Source organism: Ruditapes philippinarum, unplaced genomic scaffold (assembly GCF_026571515.1).
Source record: "Ruditapes philippinarum isolate M1 unplaced genomic scaffold, ASM2657151v2 ctg1791_1_1_1_1, whole genome shotgun sequence".
NCBI lineage: Eukaryota > Metazoa > Mollusca > Bivalvia > Venerida > Veneridae > Ruditapes > Ruditapes philippinarum.
Genome location: NW_026865661.1, coordinates 57,033 through 75,093, shown reverse-complemented (window position 1 = coordinate 75,093; position 18,061 = coordinate 57,033).

Below are 18,061 nucleotides of genomic sequence, written 5' to 3'. Positions count from 1 at the left end.
TATAGCTATCGTGAAGTCGGGGTACCGAGGTTCAGGAGTGCACCTAGCACGAGCTGGGACACCTGTCGTCACAGGAAGACCTAATTGGAGCTTCTAGGTCCCAGTTCGTGCTCTGGTTAAGTTCAGGTCGACGAGAGAGCATTTAGAGATAACTGTTTCTAACCGACCTGAATATTCTAGTTTTGCAAAAAAATAATAATTCATTATTGCAACAATTCTGAACTAGGTTATGCATGCAGATGTTTTCACAATGCATACATATGAATTTGAAATGTTAACTGAATAGATCATATTACTCTGGTATTTAGAATATATTGTATATCTTTGTGCTTAAAATAGAAAATCGATGCCATACTTGGTTAATAAAAGATTTATTTTAAACAGGACCTACACTTTCCATTATATCAAAATGACACCTTACTCCACTTTCTGTCTCCTCCTTTTTATTCTTTTATCTCCCTTTCTCCCATGTCGTGAAATTATTTAAATTTGATATAGACATTTCATCTTACACATTTGACATGTTCAGCTCCTCTTTGTGATCCTTTAAAAATTACGTCATGCGTAGTAGTTATTTATCATCTTCTTGTGAATATATGGAAAGAATTAAATACAGGTACAATATACTGTTATAACAAAAACTATATTATATTGTTTCTAAAATAAATTGTTGAATTTGTTTACAGGAAAGAGTTTCATATAAGCTTTAAGCTTTCTTCTCAATCCTGAATGCAATTTATATATTGTAATTTTGTCTGTAAATATTGAAGAAGAAATAAATATTGTTTAAACCAATTTGGCTGTGTGTTGTCTTTGTACTTTCACCACAAGATATTTCAGTGAAGCAAGTAGCTCATACAAATGTACTTGTTTAATTTTGGCGATATACAACACGATAGAATTAAAGTAAAAAACTATGTTAATATTTACGTCTTTTCTGTTGGTATATAGGATATGTAGGTTGTTATGACGACTACCCTCCAAGGATTCTAGAAGATATGGAAATATTTAACAATACCATGACAACAGAGATGTGCATAAAGAGATGTTTTACTGAAGGTCGTACCTACGCTTTAACTGAGGTAAAAACGTTTTACTGCTATTATTTCTCTTGAAACTTTATTAATATTAATTTCATTTGTTGTAGATTTTGGGGGAGGGCGTGGGTATGTTGGGGCCTGAAGGTTTACTTGTTAGCTATCTAGCTATGGGCCGTGGACCTGTGAAACAGATCACAGTAAAGTACACGATCTTACACAATGCAAATGCTCTGACCGAATGGAAAATTGTATAACACATAGTTGTAATGTAGTCGAGTTAACCTGTACAACGTTTATGTTACAGGCTGGGACTTCTTGTGACTGTGGCCATCAGTTGAACCCACACGGAAAGTATGCAGATACATCATGTAATCACGCATGCGGAGGAGATAGCAGTCAGACTTGTGGCGCTAGTTTGACAGGTACAGTCTACGCCATAAGACACTGGTAAACGCTCAATATGTCCACATGGAAACTAGATAGGACTTTGGCCATTCAAATTGGAAATCATTGTTATACAGTAGCACAAATATTGTTACTATCACAATACCCGACATGTTTGTCTTTGATAAATGATATTAATATTTGATTTTTTGATATTTTAAACGTTTACAGTCCAAGACAGAAGTTTTTATATGTAAATGTTCCCAAGATATTCAGACTTGTTAATATAACAATGTTTACATCAATGATAATGTGATAATGCAATTTTCTTCTTCATTTTTTCTGTATTATATATATGTTTGTTTATTTATAAAGTTTTTTAAGTTTTTTTTCTATTTATTTATTAATACCATTTTATTTTTATTTTTCAATATATTTATTTATTTCATAAACATTTATTAAACAAACATATCAAGCATAACGTTTCTTCATTTTACTTGTCATTTTTTTATTCAATTAATTGGTAGTAATTCCATGTAAATTGTCATAGCATGATTAGGCAATCGAGAAATGTCTCCCAAAACAAGTGCATTGGACTATAACACGGAACAAACTGCTTCTTCTTTGTTACAAAAAAACGAGGAACACGCATAAGACGAGAACAAACAAGTCAGAAGCGTAAATATTAATCGTGTAACAAAGCAAAGCACAAAGAACACAGATGCAAAAGTCATGCAGTCGTGCAATTAAACAGCATGCTCAAAATAATACTTTCTTTGGAAGTGTAAAATCTCGTCACACTCGGCGATATTACATTGGCGGTATTGACAGGCATTCCAATAGCCTTTATGACCATATTGTAACCTCAATAAAAACGCTGCCATCCTCAAAACGTTATACTCATTAAAAGCCTTATTGGACAAAAGAGGTTAAAATGCCCATTCTTTGCAAAGAGAAAAACGCAAATAATGGATGGCCGCCAGAAGGTGCTAGAAATACAACTCCCCCTCCCCCCTCCCACAAGAAAGCTATTTTAGTGTGTGAGATGAATTGAATAATGCAGCAGAATGTGATATGCGATTATTCTGGCAACTTATAAACAGAAAGTAAATGGGCGGACAGGCTTGATAATTGAAATTTCCTAGGGCGGAAATTCTTTCAGAGACCCATTTGAGATTTCAGTCATTATGCCAGTGTATTTAACCCGCAAGACAATGTGGATTTTGATAATTTCCAATATGAAACTTTAAATTATTTCTGTGACGTCATTCCTTTGTTCCGACCGCATTGTATGCTAATGTCCAATGTTAATGTGTAAGTCTTATATAAATCGTGTAACACATTAATATTGTACAGCGTGCTGTGTAGTGAAAGAGGCTTGTATCACTACTAGACTTTGTGAAAAATTATCCAAATATAACATACGACAATAGTAAAATACAATCTTTTATATATCAGAAGTTAACACAAGGAATGTAACGTTTTTTCTCGCCCATTACGCATTTTACAGAATTTTACAAAAATAACAATAATTGTTATCTTCCGATGATTTCTTTGCTCATTTAATGAATTCTATCTTCAAATGTACTTGGTTTGAATTTCCAAACTTATTAATCATACCACTGCTTCAGCATCCCTAGTGAAACGTAGCGGAGCGTCAGTTAGGATATGATTTTAATAAGATTGTTTAATTTCTTGCCTATTTTCCTTTTTAAATACATTTAGTTGACAGTTATACTTGATTTGCTTCATTGTATGTATATAAATGTTCAGTTAGGTCAACTTTTCAAATAAGTGCAATGGTCAGTTTTTCGAATAAATGTGAGAGAAAATAAATTCACCTGTGAATTTTTGAAAACAAAAACAGTTATACTTGACTACATACATGTATATGTTTTGGATTATATATATATAGAAACGATTCCATACTCCTGAAGTATGACAAATATCAATTCAAAAATAAGAAAATATCATTTTGTTGCGTAAATATCCAAAATTCACACTAATGACCATTTACACAACATTTTACATCCGTGGTAGTTGTTGTTGTAAAGTGAAAGAAAATATCATTTTAACACAAAATGGTCAGTATAAATCATTCTTATAAGTCATAAATCGTCTGATGAAGGCAATCGTTCAAAATATCCAAGATTAAACACAAATTTAATTTTTTTCTCACTATTTTTTTTGTATAAATCCCCAATGTACATGTAAACTGTATGCGTGTACGTAAGTCTAACATTTTGTGTAACTGGTATATTTTTTGTTTATTATTGTGCTCATGTATATAATTGGTCATATTTCTAAACACGAAAATTACATGCAATGGACATTTTGTTATATAGGGCTTTGCAAGTATGAAAAAAATGATAAAACATTAAAAGAGTACATATATACATTATTTCCATTTTATTTATTGATAACACGATATTTGTTAGTAAAAGTAGTAATTTAAGTAAGATATAAGCCTCAAACTGACCAATAAGTAAAATATTGAATTCCCTTCGGCGCTACGCGCCTCATTGAATTCAATATTTTACATATTGAACAGTTTTCGGCTTATATCTACAGAAATATTGACTAGAGAGATAGATATGCCTGAGCTATTAGAACTTGTTAAGTGTCTGAAGAGATTTGAAGGCATTGCACAACACATTTGATAAATGGTGGTGACAAACTTCTTGAATACCATAATTATTTTTGACCCTACACTTAAATATGTCCCTGTCAATGTAAACTAGGAGTCGTTATGTATGTGCTTACAGACGGAAAACCAAATAACATTATAAGCAGTTATCGCCCAATAACCCTGTTACATGTAATTTACAATTATTTTGAAAGCACACAGTTTTATCAATCACTTTCTCATTGAATCTCTAAGAAACATTTACTCATAACATACATGTAGAACATTCCATCAAAGTATTTTGCACTATCGCCACTGTTAGTCCTTTTAGTAGTTTTTTCAAGCATAGTCGAAAAGATCACAACTAATGATATCAATAGAGGAAATAGCAGGGGATAGTGAACAGTCTATGTATCTTTTATTACTAGCAAGGAGCTAGCGTGTATTAAGATAACCATTTAAACTTGAAAGATATTTTAAAGGAAAACACCTGTTTAAAAATATTTCAGTGTACATTTATATTTAACGATAATTTTACATTAAACATGCTCTCTTTTGTTAAGATGGCCAAACAACTTTTTGACATAAACACTAAAATTAAATATTTAAAAGATCACAAAGAAAGTCATTTCTCAAAGATATTCACATTGATTTAATGATTGAAATATTATATCTGAAACTATATTCATGTGGTGTCTTCAAAAATCTTAACAAATTAAGATCCCTCTGATGCATTAATCACAACAAAATTACATGAAAATTGCAGATTCGGTTTGATTGTGTCTGTACACGAGGGATAATGAAAAACTGCAACATTCCTCACGAATCCTAGGCTTGAGCGGTACTCAATTTCCATTTCCAACACTTAAAAGTGTTGAATTCAATGATCCCGAAGGACCAGAAAAATATAACAACAATGACGTGAAGAACGGGGCAATCCCAAACAAAAAAATATATTATAACTCAGTTTAAAAATCACATCTTGATCAAAAGGTATTCCAGGCAAGTGCGATGCTGGAGTTAAATGTGTAATAAAAATGAGCCATGTCACGACAAAACCAACATGTAATAGTGTTGGTAAGCGAACAGCATGGATCCTGATCAGACTGCGCGGATGCGCAGGCTGGTCAGGATCCATGCTGGTCGCAAACCCATTATGTTGGTTTTGTCGTGACATGGCTCAAATATCTGTGGCTAATACTGAATCATAGTTCAATGGAGATGCATATCGACGTGTGTACGTCAGTATTCAAATGAATTATTAAACAATATTCCAAAACAAAAACAGATTCATATAAAATATAAACTTTTTTAAACAGGAAACACTTGACATTTGTGGCCAACCCAGAACTTCTGCGCAAATAGATTTTATAACGTTTCATTTTCAGTTGAATAATAAATGCCCGAAATGTGATGATTACAAAATAGATAGCATGTAATTGAAAGAGTCATTTAAAAGCAAAACATATATATTTTATTGCTTTAATCGATCTCAAAATTTTGATTTAATGCGTTTTATAGTCCGATCTGCATGTCAAACACAATATGTTACATGGTAATTTTGTCTTTGCTAAAATACTCTGTATTTCATACTCATACTCTATATCATTCCTCTACTGTCTCTTTTTCAATCATTTATATCATTATTCAACTTCATACTAGTAATAACTTCATTTGACCTGTACCACGTTGATGGGCCTCATTCACTTCATTTTTGAATTCGGTCACGCTAACTTCTACGCATGCGCACAAGCAATGATAATCTTATTTTTTTTATTCTTCACTGAATCCTTATTTCTTTTTTATTGTGTGCCAACAATATAATTACAGGTATATTTGATATTATAAAACATTGTAAACATGAATTACTATTGATATGTGTATGCATTTCGCTTGGAATTATGATAGCACAAGAAATGAGAATTTTTATCAGCGTTATTAGCGGGACTGTTGTTTTCTTTCACAGAATCCTTTTTGTCTTTTTATTGTGTGCCAAACATATAATAACAGGTCTCTTCTTCGAAATTGCCCTATCCTCCCGAGTGAGAAACTTCGCGTATATCCGTTGACATGATATAACATATAAACTGAAATTGATACTAGATGGTAAAGTGAAGTAACTTGAATAATCCATGAAAAATGGGTGGTTGAAATTTCAACTTAAAATTTTTTTTAATACTTTTCTAGACAGTGGAAACTTAAATTTAGATTAAAACTTAAAAACAATTTTAAATTTTAAAAAAATAATAACAGGATGCCATTTTATTTGAAGTCATTCAACACCAGTGACCTGTTTTACTAAATTTTAATTATTCCTGTTTGAATGTCAACGACATTTCCAAATTAATTCTGATCGACAGGTATCTTAATTATTTACATAATACAAATGCATGCATTTTTCCTATGCATACTGAATGCGTTTCCTTTTGACTTGATACCATCACATGCACACACGTTTGATATTGTATTGATTAATGGTTAATATAATACCAAGTTTTGAAGCAACATTAAAATATCATTTGTCGCTGATCGAGAGGATCTCGAATAATAGAACTCGTGTAACCAGACAAGTAAATATATTTCACGACAGATACAGTCCTGTAATGAACGATTCATTAAAGGTCACACAAATATATAATTTATAAATATCGACATTACAGAATTACATAATTAGGAAAATACAAAACTTACAAGAAATACAATTATCAAATAACAGATTGATACACATTACTACCTGTACATATATAAATATTTATACAATATTCAGCACAATAAGGCTATGTTTCTTTTTACGTTTTTAAGTTTTTAAATATGGCGGATGATGGCAAATTGATGTGATAAGTTACCGATTTATTGATAATAGAGAAGAGGTCAATTGAAGAAAGTGAAGTAAAAGACAGACCATAATGAAGACAGTAAGACGAATTTCTGTCATCCTTACTATAACTACGACTACTATATACTAGTAGACTGATGACTTCATTCAGGTGTTCAAATTATATTTTAGTAAATTAACGCAGCATGATTTAATACACACTGTGAATAAATTGAGTGTCTGCTATTCAGGTATTGTTAAAGCATACCTGAAATAAAAACATATATATTGTTGTACCTTATGACATATTTCCCCTTTCTTAAAAAAATGTCGAAAAATTGTTGCATCGCCTTTGTCGTATCGGTTAAACATAGCAACATAAGAAATGCTCAAACAACCTGAAACAAAAAAACGAAAAGGAAATTACTTTGATACCATAAATAATTACAATTCGTTCTTCAGAAGCCTCTGAAATAAAGTCGTATTACAACAGACTCAATCAAACCGATTCTGCAATTTTCATGTAATTTTGTTGTGATTAATGCTTCCGAGGGATCACTTTGTTTTCAGATTTTTTTTACCAAGACCTATTTCAAAAAAAAGAAATTATTTCCAATACATTAATAATAGGAATAAAGAAATTTCCAGCTGTCAATGGAGTTTTCCAGATGTAAGTATCTCTATCTGTATTCTGTTATAGTACGTTATATTTCACTTCTTCATATGAGGTGATCATAACGTGCATATTGAAACATCAGAAATCAATCTTTACATGGAATGGATATTAAAGCATTTTTTCATATATCTGATGGCATTTCGCGATCAACTGAGACTTGTGCAGTAACCAAATGGCTTTGTTTGTATTCATGTATTATACATGTATAAGTATGTATCATATATAACCTTGTTTTCAAACAAGTCGACTATCTAGTCTAGTTAAGATACCCATCTTCACTCCAGTAAGGTAAGAATAATATTCTGCGATACTAACATGAATCACTACTGGCTGAATGAAGCGATTTCCAACAGCAACTGTTGTTGTATTTATTGGGTTTGGGCTTTTGGATTTATAATGGGTAATAAAGACTCTCCAAACTTATACAAGCTCGAATTTGAGAAGGAATCAGACAAATGTTATTTAAAAGGGTTGGCTCGAGAATATGGTGCTTTTAAAGATGGTTTATATACAGAAAGAACAAATCGACGGTCAAAAAATGAGAATATCACGCGAAATCTTATATGCCGTATATTCTGTAAGAAAGACTCTCCATACTAGTACAAAATCGAATCTGCAACGGAATCAGTCAAATGGTGTTACGGCGGTTGGCTTGAGGAAATGGTGCTATTTCCGGAAATTTATACACTATATATTCAGACAGAACATATCGCCGGTCTAGCAAAAAAAACTATTGTTACGCGGAAATCTTATGGACATATTGCTTAGGTTAAGGCTTTTTGTCTTATATTGTGAGAAGAAGAACATCAAAACTACATTGTATTATCGAATCTGCAAAGGAATCAAACAAATGGTCAGTTAACGGTTCGCTGTAGAACTCAATGTACTGAAAGAACCAATCGCCTGTCAAACATATGTCAATTCTCCCATTTGAACTCAGAGCCTTATATTTCTGTGAAGAAAGCGTGCAAACTGAAACAATTTACTGCAGTATTAGGTAGCGTTCATTTTACAAAAAAGTTACTGTGTATGACGTCGATTCCTGTACGGACGTGCTCTTAGGCGCTTTTTGTCACACCAATTAACCTTTTCCCTTATATAAGCGTGTTTCGACGGCTTTTTGCCCCCCCCCCCTATTTGAGGCCTCAAACAGTGAAAAAATGCCCTATCTAGGCCCCAAACACCGTTTTTCGTTTGAGAACTGTTGTTAAAAAAGTGACCACTTTTTCGGCGCCGTCCCCCATCCAAATATTACATCAAGGGGTTGGCAGAAGGGGGATGTGCCCCCTTCTGTTTGGGGGGTTTGAAGGGGGCACATCTTTATTGTCTTAATTTGTATCAATTAATTTGTAGTAATTCCATGTAAACTGTTATAGCATGATTCCTATAAAATCTAAAGGCAATGGAGAAATGTCTCCCAAAACAAGTGCATTGGACTATAACACGGAACAAACTGCTTCTTCTTTGTTACACAAAAACGAGAAACACGTATGTGACGAGGACAAACAAGTCAGAAGCGTAAATATTAATCGTGTAACAGAACAAAACACAATGAACACAGATGCAAAAGTAATGCACGAAACTGTTAAAATACATAGTAATGGATATCTGACCAACATACTTTTAGAACCTAACAATAATTGTGTAAACGACCAGACCTCGACTAAAATTGACGGACAAAACCTCACTGAAACAATAATATCATAAAGGAAAGTTGTCCTTAAATCAAAAATGAGAACAAAAAAACTCGAGGATCATATATCTAAAACTGCATGGAATGTTTCCCCTAAGGCTTGGTGGCTAGTAAAAGAAAATATCAAAACGGCTCTAGTTTACCAAAACCTCAAATAATTGACGGACCAGGTCAACGAGCCAAGCAGTAATTTGAAAGTTTCAGTAATAGACAACAGCCCGTTACAGTTCGTTGAAATAAAAACAGGCATGATGCAAAAATAATACTGAAAGACCAACAATTCCCTTTTTAAGTTGTAAAATAATCGCCGCACTCCAGCGATATTACGGTGTGCTGCATTGACAGGCGTTCTAACAATTGGCGCAAGCGGAGGATTGACAGATTTCTTGCAACGTTAACGGGCATCTAAAACTGGTTTGCGAGAAGACTTAAGCTGAACAAAGATTACAGGTCTATAATCAAAAGGGCGCAAGCTCTGTTTGGTCATTTTCGCTGAATTTCATTCGTACTGTAATTATCCTTTGTATGTAATTTTCCTGTTGTAGGTTTATTTCTATATACTATTATTCATCTTGCAGGGCACAGAAATGCAGCGACTGCGTTTAGATTTTTTACTATAAGTTTGAGTTTGATACATACGGCATTTTGCATGACTAGAGTTGCATCAAAAAATCATTTAAGTCATTTTTTATGACAGCCACACTTTATCCTTGCACATTGTGGCTACTTCCTTGAAAAAGACACCTAAAAATAAGTTGCCTCGACTGAGATTTCCACCCCAAACCTCTCACACCATAAACGAACGGGGACGTTAGACGAAGAAAGCCTAAATAAAATCTTATAATTCTAAATTTAGAATTTCCATTCTTATTAATTTCGAGGTATTTTTGTTCACGATAAACCTGTTGTTTAACACTAATGTAGATAATTTAGCGAAAATCTTCTCGCCAAAACAGTCTGACCTGTATATATTCCACTACTCGACAGTCAGAATTATTTGTGTAATACGCTCCGAGGTTTTTGGTAATCGACATCGCTAAAAATAGCATTGTGTATACGCGGATTAAATTATCGGGTGTAGAAATTGATTATCGATCGTCGACTGTCCTAAATTCGTCCCTGTCCTAGAGTCAACATAACATTCTTTCAGAAAGTCTAAATATCAAATATTTATTTAGGAGGCGTTTAATTCCAGTCACAATAATCCGAAGATTTACGGAAATATCCGAGCAATTTTCATTGATTAAAATGATATTCATCCGCGTAATTTGTGATTGTGCATTTATTGACAATTCTATATGCCAACGCTACTTTTAAACTTTGAATGCGTTGTAATTTGTTGGATACTTGTAACAAAATAAAAATATTTCTTTCTTTTACATCGCTAGTTTTAAGCTGTTTTGAGAACTACTTGTTGTTAGGTTTGTCGTGAAGCGCTGTGCAAGAGATTGTATGTCAGCATTGTATCTCCTGATCTGCGATCAGAAAATACAAAAACCAAGGCCATATAATGGAAAACAAAAACAATTTGGGCAAGAAAATGTTCTCTAGTCGATAGATTTTCGAAAATAAATTTTAAAAAAGCGCGACAATCGCCAACCTAGGAATCACTACACAAATGATTATTGCACAGGCGCGGAGCTATTTGTGTTTACTTTTTTGTCCATGGGCCCAGTTTCTAACAATTAATCCCTTCGATTTACAGCTAAAAATAAATCCGGATTCAAGAACTCCTCCGATTTCTATTATGTAAAGTCATATATTGGTTTCACCTTAGGTGATTCGCAGCATGTCATATTAGTGAATGAGAACCGGAAAGCAGTATTTCTGCACATGAATTCGAAAGCTATAAATAACTAGAAGACCTTAACATTGTTAATGTCCGAAAATTTATTTATTGTTTTGTGAACAGCGAATTCGAAAAAAAGTGACAGTAAACATTTATAATAGCTACAATACTGTTGAATTTGAAAAGAAGTACTGTTTTTAGGATGGTATATCTGGCCAACATTTTCTTTACTCATACAGTCCAGGTCGTTGGCACAGCTCAGTTATTATTAGATATGATCAGCCAGTGAAGGTCGCGTAGAATCAGCTTTCCGAGTGAACTATTTTTAGCCTTTCATCAGCTTCAAAAAATATCAGACTTTATGAATGAATTCATCACTGCTTTGTCTATATAGAGTTGAAATGTTGAGCTATATAGTAATAGAGATTTTCTCAGTTTATTTTTTCTGCTGTTAATAAGTTTAAAGAATAGTTAATCAAATGTAAGTGTATCAATCTTGTATACCATAAATAGTACAAATATATATTTACTTTTTGCAAGTTTATTCTGCACAAATTTGCACTGTTTTTGATTCGAAATTGAAATCTGACCTTCTGACTTCTTTAGCGACGAATGACTACAGAAGAAGTCAATCAAAAGGTCAGATTTCAATTTTAAATAAAAACAAGTTCATCGTTGATTAGGTTTTTAAGTGGGGCTAGAATACTTACAAACAAAGCATTTATATGCTTCGGACCCACAGTATATTAACAATTCATGTTTGCATTGTGTACATTATTATTATTATTATTATTATTATTATTATTATTATTATTATTATTATCTCTGTATATTTACTGTAAATTTGTAAGTTGAACAAATGTAACATGTATATTTATGTATTTTTGTACTTATGTTTGTATTGCACAACAGGCTGTATACATGAACCACTTGTGCACCATTTTGAACATTGTTAAGGCGCAGTATTCAGGTCGCAAAAGGAGTCATTCAGACTGCTTTCCGCAAGTGGGTCGCGAGCCAGTCCACTTTTGCACATAACGCAAACTTTTGTTATATAAGCTGATTTTTTGTTGGAGTTCTTCGAGTTGAGTTGTTGTGGTTTAAGTGTTTAATTTGCTTTATGACTCTTGCTAGTATATAATTATGATGCATAATTTTATTTTAATTGATTTAATTATCATGCTTTCACCACTTGGACTTAATCTATCAGATGTCTACTACTTCATCGTTATTTGCTCTATCTCTTGCTTGTATGCCCTTTGATGCTTTGCATCGATGCTTTTCTTGTTATATCATGATATACCATTTGCCGCGAAACATGCAAAGGACATTTTGAAGAGCGTTTGTGTTTTGGCTTATTAACATATGGATTTTATATTTCTTACCTTGATTAGTTGTTGACATTTGCAGAAAATGAGTATGATTATAGGTACAAAGAAAATGTATGTAAATGCTTTGATATTTTATCATCTTATGTTACTGACTAAAGTAGTGACACAAACAGAACAATGTTGCACTACAGTCATGTCACATTACATTTACAAGTCTTGTCAGTCTTGTTTGTATTCAATGGAATTATGTACTTTCCTCACCAGGTAGGCATCAGTAAAAGCATTTTTTTTAATTTAATGGCCCCTCTCTTATGGACAGTAAATGTATACGATAAGTATAATGATGCAAAAAATGATTTTCAAAACATTCCAAAAAATGTACAAGAGTACTTAATCTGAATATAACATGACCTGTGCGTAGGAATGATTTGCTAAGGTATCAGTAATGAGCGCATTTTTTTTGCTGTGTTTTACTAGACAAATATGATATAGACATTGCTGTATTAACAGAACATGTCATAATGACTTGTTTTGAATTCTTTGCATGCACATTGCTTGTCCTGTATTATATGTTCAGATGATGTTATTCAAAATTCTCGATGAGGTAAAGGGGGTGCTGTAATACTTTATAAGAAATAATTAGCTTTCTCAACCTTATAACTGGTATCGAAATTATAACCCACGTTTTTTTGCTGTTTACATGCCTCCAGTTAACTGTGAATATGAAGATTATACCAATTGTATTGACGTATTGCAAAGTTTGTACTTCCGCTTTAATTAGTAAGGTATGACAATTTGAACATTGACTGTCGGGTGTGTAAATGAGCGATAAATAAAGAGCGTTTTCATGCTTTCTTAATGAATATGGTGCCATGCCAGCAGAAACTACAGGTTGTACATATACACAGGTTTCGTTTAAATTTTTGGTGAGAGGTAATTTAATGTTTATCAAAGTCATACATTTTTCATTCAATATGGCTATTATATTAATTTAAGAGACAAAACTAAAATTTAGACTTTATTTATTATATTAATAACATCAACCATTACCCAAGGATATTAATATTTCACTTTAACTGACTAGACTAAATTTTAACCCAACGTTCTTGAAACTGAAAAAAGATGTTTGCAACTGAACTGTTTTGTAGCATATATGTTGATGTAAAACTTGTGATTGTCGTACAAAATATTTTTAATAAAGCTTTCATTGTATTCAGTTACCTTTGTTCAGTACTTTTTCTTTGAGACTCAGTTTTTGCGTTAAAATCCAGAAGTACAAATTAAAACTATGTAAAGTGTCAGTTGTTATGAAGCATTCTGTAAGGCCAGCCCGATATTAACACAGAATTCAAGGATTTAATAAAATATGACACTACAAGGATACAAAAAGTGCTGTCGTATTTATTTTATTTCAATCCTGCAAAGTATTTTCATCAACACAATACATAAAGTCACCTTGACCTCCGATGTGTCGCGTGCAATGTCTCTGTCTCAAATGTCGTAAAAAAGAATGAATAAAGCTTCCCTGATTGATTTGATTAAAAAGTTCAGTACAGAAATTGAAAAAGTTGTTTATCACAAGGTAATTTGCGTGCAAGCTAATATTTACAAATTGAAAAAAGGTCATTTTACAGAATAGTGTTACCACAGTGTGAATATTTACCAACAGAGGAACGGAACAATAAAACAACAGATTACACATGTTATTATATTCTAATTCTCAAAGAGGAAGAAGATGTATGTAATTTTGAAGTCTTAGGTAAAAAATTCCTACCTTTTTTTAAACTATATTGTCTGCAAAATAAATAACAGTTTTATGTTTACTGTTGCCTAATAAGCAAATTCAATTATATTGGGCTGGAATCGGCATTTGCAAAAGATAAAAGTAAAAATACAATATTTTTCACTATTTGTACTGCAAGCCCTTTTATTATCGACACAGTGACATTATCGTGAAGTTCGCTTAATAATTTAATGTTGAATTATTTGCTTATTCAAAATAAGCAAACAAAGGAGACAGTTGACTACAATATAGCGGAGTACATATATAATATGCCGCACCAGCGTTTACCTGTTTTAACAGTATTTGTTCTTTCTTTCTTTCTAACTTCGCATATACCAAATTACTTAGATTATGAACGGTCAGAACAATTTATGTTTAGATAACTGTACGTGCTACTATACTTTAGGCTGTTTACAAGAACTTAATGTGGAAGAAGTAATGTATAGCACACGCGCGAAAACATCTTGCCATCAAAACTAGAGCAGAGACGGTTGTTTACAATAATGTCTCATTTCCTCATTAGCAAACACGTGGAGGCACCAACGGTAACTAATTACTGTAAAATGATATGCAATTACCACTCGTAGAAAAATCCTCATACAATCTAGCGGACATATAATACCTAGACCAAACAAAACCTCATTACTCCCGGAACGCTACTTAATGTTTTATATAATTAGTTCTCCACAGGATTTTATACCAGATGGAATGAAGTCAAATGTCAGAAATTAAAGAATCTTATTTTCTGGAAATCTCCGGTGCGTATAATTTGTTAATGTTGAAATGCTCGAGAAAGTTGTCTGTCGTGAATAATTGTGAAGTGAATTGGACATACGAAGCCAATCACTTTTAGCATTTGACGTTGTCCTCAAGACAAGAACCTATTTACATTTTTCCGTCAGACTGATCTTGTAAGGGATTAAGGCGGGAATGCCAATTTCAGATGTGTTTACAGATTGAATAAATTGCCTAGTCCTTTTGGAATAACTGAAATTTCCTTCCGAATGTGATACTCAAATTGTGTGTGCAAATAGAAACATCTAGCTTGAAACATTCAGTGATATTTGAAAATTAAAAAAAAAATACAACAAGGACTTAAAAAAGTTTCATAAGCTGAGAAATCTTATTAAACTTTGATTAATATAGAATCTCAAGTATCCTTTTGCAATGGAGCATAAAAAACAATGCATTGCAACATTTTTATTTTTGATCTCAATAATGAATGTGTATTGTGTTGAGCAGCAAGTTCAGTCTTGCAAGGCAACAACGCCGGATGTTTTAGGTCCTTATTATTTTCCGCGACCACCTCACAGACGACAGATATGTGATAGAGACCCAGCGTTCAAAAACGAACGCCATCTTTTAGTTGAAGGGCGAATACTAGACGAATCATGTCAACCAATTAGCGGTACACGAATTGAGGTTTGGCAAGCCGACCATGATGGACACTACTTATTCAAGGAGAATTGTAGAGGATATTTTTACGCGGAGAAAGGTGGTCACTATGCCTTTTTAACGCTTCATCCTGGTACCTACTCAACTGATCCGAAAAAGGAACTTTTTCGACCCGCGCATATTCATTTTCGTGTTCAGAAGCCCGGATATAACATTTTGGTAACGCAGATGTATTTTGCAGGTGATCCAAATTTAGGACGAAATGATTCTTGTACTGAATGCTCGTCTGACAGGTCAGACCTAATCGTTGAGCCTAGGCAAATGTGTGCCGACAAGACAGACCAATTTTGTTTCAGAATTGCACATTTTGATATCGTGCTAAAGCGTGGCAATGAAGTGTCGGTTGTTCCGGATGTTGATGATTCTGAACCCGAGCTGGACGACATTGTAGAAACTGGGAAATAAAAATACAATGATATATTTATCAATGTTGAATGGTGTTATATCGTAATATAATGAATAATATATGCACGGGTATGTTATTGTTGAAATTTACATATTTTCTGCAACAGTGACAATTGTGAACAATCAGTGAAACAACAATTTGCAGTTCCTTGAAAACAACTATCATAAAACAATTAGTAGAGACGAAAGTGGGGAAAAAGGAATAAAAATGAATGTGTTTATACATGATAAACTGTATGATGCAGTGAACATTTCGGAATGATCAGATATAGCTTTATATAAATTCAATAAATATCATACGGTGGAGTATTTCTTGTTTTGTTTTATTTAATTTTAAATAAATCGTACTCTTTCATTTAGATTATATCATCAAATTATACTTGTCAATATTTAATTATGTAGGTTGTTTTACTTAGTATGACTCCGAACTTGAATTTTATTTATAGCAGAATTCTTTTTCGGTCACTATTTGAAAGAATTGATCTTGTAGTCATTATTCAACGGTTATATGATTTTTTAGAATACTAAACACTCTAATAACTACTCCTTGAAAATTTACCGGAGCAAATTTATAATCATTTCATTTTTACACCTGATCTGTTTTTGCTTCAAATATATTGCAGATGAGTCGTAAAAAATAAATATGAGTGAATCAGTCAGCCCGCCAGTTGAACAAATACTGATATTTTACAAAATTGAGACTTTTAACTTATTGTGTTTGTAAACAAAGTGACCAATCATTTAAACAAAAATTATGTATTAATATGTAAAGCCAGTGCATTTATCATACAGTACGTCTATTTTTAGATCATGGGATATTTCTATAAAACTTTTATTATGTTAAAACGGATGAATTGAAGCAATCCATGAATAAATCTCAATATTTTTTCATTTTAATAAAAATTCAAGAATCTCATATTGTTGCCTAAAAATATGTATACAGCAAGTCCCTTATCAAATAAATATGTATGGTGGTACTTCAGAATGTTTGATATATATATATATATTTCATTCAAACCCAGTGCCTCTAATAACTTTACAACGGTTAACAGTTCATAAGTTACCGCAAAATTAATAGTATTAACCTGTAATTAATTGATTTTTTTTCGTGCATTTGGTTCACTGAAAACATTATATCACACATTCGGGTTAAATTTAAAGAGTATAATAGAAATACAAAACCGATTTAAAATAAAATAAAAACTTGATAAAAAGTATATTTCTGTGAAAACATTATTTTCCAAAGTCCAAAAAGCCAATATCTAATCCATATCACGACCCCTCAACTGAGTCAAAAAGGTTAATATTTTCATTTTAGAGTTCAGAATATCGTTATGAAATGCATATCACACTCAATTTAGCCTCGGAATCTTTTTTATTTTTGAGAGTCCGAAAATCCATTTCATATCCTTATGGTAATTAAAGTCAAAATTTCAAAAATGATACCGGGAAATAAAAAAGTCATTAAACATGGTTTTGAGCAATACTGATTCTATTGGACGGGACGCTTCATGTACGAGTCCAGTATAATTTTGACAGCAGCGTTTTTTTTTTTCATTAGAATTCAGTATTGCACTCAACAATTTATAAAAGCCTAATATAATAAAGACATGTTACATTCATTTCAAATGCTCGGCTTACTGAGACGTGTTTTTAAACATATTGACATTAATAGCTTTAAAGTCATATATCCAACATCTGTTATACCTTTAAGAGAATATGCTGTACTGTCGTGGAACCCTTATTGCCAAATATATTGAATGTTTAGAAAGATTTCAGAAATATGCTACAAGTTAAGTTCAAGCTTAAATACAAAAACCGTTTAAAAAAATTAATATGTATAGCTTTAAAGGCAGACGCCAAAGACGAGATTTAATAGAAACCCATAAAATACTTAATGAAAAATATATAATTACTAGAAATTCAGAAAGATTTTTCTAGAAGTCAATCATATCAGCCACTAGAAGACATCATCTTAAAGTTTACAAACCTAAACTAAACAAAGGACTTTTACTGAGTAAAACATTTTTATCCATTAGAATATTGTTAACTCGTGGAACGAAC